Genomic DNA, 4450 nt, shown 5'->3' on the forward strand with positions numbered 1-4450 from the left:
CTCTCCCTCTCTCCCTCTCTCCCTCTCTCCCTCTCTTCCTCTCTCCCTCTCCCCCTGCCCCTCCCCCTCTCTCCCTTCCCCACTGACCAAGTCCCATCTAATCTGAGACCCCTTCCAGCTTTTGACTTTATGAATTTCACAGAATTCACACTGCTGCTTCTTCACATGCAAACCACAGTACTTCTACCAGATCTTATCTCCCCTACTTACTTCCAAGATTTGTCCTCAGAAGAATTCTAGAAGCTTTTTCTATTATATACCAAGCCTCAGAAGGCTATCTGGTCAATGGCGGACTTTGACCTTGATTAAGTAGAGCTTTCCCACAAGTTGTTTCTTTGCTTCTTTGTCTTACCCTACTTTAAACACATTATGTTAGAAACTTACAATCTCAGGTACTAACAGAGGAGCAGTGAGCAAAGCAAAAGGTTGTCCCTTCAAACCTGGCATAGATGTGATGGAGTTTGTAGCAATATGCCCTTCAAAAAAGATCCTTAGTTACCTATCACTAAGTGACATGTAAAAATGTCAGGGAGGTGAGGGGTCTCAGCATTGTGGAGGCTGCTCTTGGATATTACCTAGGCTACATTTGGAATCAACTAAAACCAAAACTGCTGGGTGCTCTTGTGAGGGAGTCTCTTGTTCAGATTATTTGAAGCAGGAAGACCCTCCTTAAAGCTGGGTCACACCTTCTCTTCACAGACACGGGGAAGAAGGAAATTGTGCTTTTTTTCCTGCCTGCCCTCACTTTCCCCAGCAAATTTACCTAATCTGTTGCTGTGGCTGGCAATAAATACAACTTCTTGTGGATTGCCACAGAGTCAGAAACACCAGCAGTTCTCCAGGCATCTTCCAGGACTGCAGTACTGCCTGACACAGACAAATCTTAAGAGGCTCATGGATGACACACAAGCTTAGAGGCTCATGGATGGACTACTGAATTCTCAGCCTTTCCATATGAGACAGTCATTGATATACTATCTGGTAATAGCCTTTAAACTACTCTTAACAAATCTCATACCTAGATGAGATAGATAGATAGATAGATAGAGAGAGAGAGAGAGAGAGAGAGAGAGAGAGAGAGAGAGAGAGAGAGAGGCAGATGGATGTTTTCTTTATGCTTGGCCCAGGGAATGGCACTATTAGGAGGTATGACCTTCTTGGAGTAGGTGTATCACTCTAGGCATGGGCTTAAGACTCTCATCATAACTGCCTGGAAGTCAATCATCCACTAGCAGCCTTCATATGAAGATATAGAACTCTCAGCTCTGCCTGTATCATGCCTGCCTAGATGCTGCCCTGCTCCAAACTTGATGATGACAGACTGAACCTGTGAACCTGTAAGCCAGACTAATTAAATGTTATCTTTTATAAGACCACAGTAGTAAAATCCTCACTAAAATAGATAGATAGATAGATAGATAGATAGATAGATAGATAGATAGATAGATAGATAGATAGATGATAGATAGGTAGATAGATAGATAGATAGATAGATAGATAGATAGATAGATAGATAGATAGATAGATAGATGATAGATAGATAGATAGATAGATAGAGAAACATAGACAGACACACATACACACACATGATATATAGACAAATAGATGAAGATAGAATGTAAAATAGATAGATGATGAGTAGAAAGATATGTAATAGATAGATGATAGACAGACAGATTGATTGATTGATTGATTTGATTGATTGATTGATTGATTGATTGATTGATTCTGTAAGTCCTGTTCCTTTAGAGAACCCTTACTAATGCAGGGATTGTGTGATTCTTGGGAGATTTAAACAGAAACATAGGAAAACCTGAGATTGGTGTCCAGAAAAATGCATCTCAGGAGCCATGGGCTGAGGAGGCCTCTGCCTACAAAAAAAAAAAAAAAAATGCAGGAAGAGGATTCTAAGAAATATCATGAAAAACACACATGACTGTGGCCTGTAGAATACAGAAACCTAGATAATTTTATGTGAAGTAAAGGCACGAGACACCAAACATCACACAATGTGTGATTCTGTTTACTTGAACCATACATACTAGGCAAGTCTGTAGACATAGAATTCAAAACTTTTAGAGTCCATTAGCACAGATCACACTGTGTGGAGAGCTGATAAGTGGGGACTTGGGATATTGGGAGGGAGGGGAAGTTGACTAAGCATGGGATGTGGACTCCAGAAGTCTCTGTTCACACATCAAGAGAGACAGCTGATTTATTTGTCATTCACAGGGGAGAAGAACATGCTTGGGGCTTTAGAGAAACAGCAGTAGTAGAATAGATGGGCAGCAACCTAGGGTTTGGTTTCCAGCAGGTCTTTCAGAGGCAGAAGGATGGCACCATTCTCAACAGATATAGAGACACCTGGCTGCCTCAGCCCAATCAGCGAGGTAAAAAGCAGATCTGGTACATTGTGGGTATTCTGGCAAAACCACTCTCCTTGGGAGTGAGGTCAATGTCTTCAGGAGCCACAGGGCTGGACAATGAGAAGTTCTAGAGAATAACAGTGAAGAAAAGGAACAGTTCATTTCAAGCAATGCCTTCACCAAGACAAACACGCTTTCCTATGGGCAGAGAAAGTGATCCATTTGAGTTCCTGACCAGTAGAAAATCTCTGCACTACCCCTTCCCTAATCCCATTTAGACAACTCTGCCCATTGCAGTGAATAACAATGAGTTTGACTCTCAACCTGCAATTCAAATGAGAATGTTAAGACATTCCCAAATCTGAAAGAATTTGTGCATAGACCAGTGAGCTGCCTTAGCATGGGCAGCAGCCTGCCAACAATCCTGGGATCCATGAGTTCAATCCCCTGGACACACATGCTGGAATGACAGAAACATCTCCCCAAAACTGTCCTTGAACATATATATATTATAGCACTTATAAATACACATCCAATTATATATAATAAAAAAATCATAATGAAGGACAAATCATTGGTGGATATCTTTGTGATCACTGCTGACATATTTGTAGCATTTGTTAAGACTATAAGAGACCTTCTTCCATGCTCTGCAGCAGAGGTGGCAGTGAAGGTAGCAGTGTGTCTGCCTCTCTGCCACCTCCACCACAGCCTCTGACCCCCGGCTGGCATTGTTGGTGGGAAGGGGGACAGTAGTTGTAGATGCCTGCCCCTGCCTCAGAAAAGGTAAATGAGAGTTGAGTATTAGACAAATTATATATAATCTCTACTCCATGGTTTAGCTCCCTGATTGTTGTAGTCATAACTGTGTGGAGCATTCATGCTGAAAAACTGAAGCAATAAATGGTTGAATATAACCAGATTTCACATCAACTTCTCAGCCTGATAACGATAATCTCTTTCTGTCAACCTAATGAATCATTCAAACAAGCCATATGACTCTTTTCAAAATGAACTTGAATATTATAGTAAAGTATAGAAACCCAGAGCCTTTGAGTCAAAGACTTGCTTCAGAAGGATGAGAGGGGAATATTCGGAAAGCTGTAGTTACAGAGAATAGTTTGATTCCAGGCCCAGGTATAGAATGTTTGATCAGATTCTCCCATCTGAAATGAACCATTCCTACCCAAGGTCATGCAGTAGTTTACAGGCAGAAGAGCGGGTACCCCAGTGGTTACCAACTCATGACAAGATAAGACTAAACTCTTTGAGCTACTGTCGATTTACCAGGGATGACTTCTCAGGAAAAATAGTCCCCTTAAACCTTAGTCTCCAAGAATACAAGTATGGCTCATATAGTGTAGAATCTGTAGTTCATAAGTGCCTTGGCTCAGAACACAGTACCATCAACCATCAAGTCAGTAATAGACAAATGCACCAAAAGAGGAAAAGACATGTAGAAGAAGGCAGAGAAAGGCAGGAAGAACGACCAAAAAGGAGATCTGAGGCAATGAATTTAAACAAACAAAGAAGCATCCAAAGAAAGAGAACAAAGGCAAAAACAGAAACTGTACAGGATGGTACAGAATTTTTTTTTTCATTTCCAGCAGTTCTTTTATTTGGGACTGTGTTTCCATGTAAATCTGGAAATACTTTTTTCTTAATTAGGTATTTATTTCATTTACATTTCCAATGCTATCCCAAAAGTCCCCCACCTGCTCCCCCACCCACCCACTCCCACTTCTTGGCTCTGGTGTTCCCCTGTACTGAGGCAGATAAAATTAGCACGACCAATGGGCCTCTCTTTCCACTGATGTGCAACTAGGCCATCTTCTGATACATGTGCAGCTAGAGACACGAGCTCTGGGGGGTACTGGGTAGTTCATAATGTTGTTCCACCTATAGGGTTGNAGATCCCTTTAGCTCCTTGGTTACTTTCTCTTGCTCCTCCATTGGGGGCCCTGTGATCCATCCAATAGCTGACTGTGATCATCCACTTATGTGTTTGCTAGGCCCTGGCATAGTCTCACAAGAGACAGCTATATCTGGGTCCTTTCAGCAAAATCTTGCTAGTGTATGCAATG

The 4450-nt window shown here is 41.7% G+C and overlaps 1 pseudogene; it reads left to right on the top strand.

Moving 5' to 3' along the window:
- Positions 1-3339: 3339 nt before the first annotated feature.
- Positions 3340-4003, top strand: LOC110288495 (annotated as a pseudogene).
- Positions 4004-4450: the final 447 nt, after the last annotated feature.

The sequence above is a fragment of the Mus caroli genome, unplaced genomic scaffold (genome assembly GCF_900094665.2).
Source record: "Mus caroli unplaced genomic scaffold, CAROLI_EIJ_v1.1 scaffold_16975_1, whole genome shotgun sequence".
NCBI classification, from domain to species: domain Eukaryota; kingdom Metazoa; phylum Chordata; class Mammalia; order Rodentia; family Muridae; genus Mus; species Mus caroli.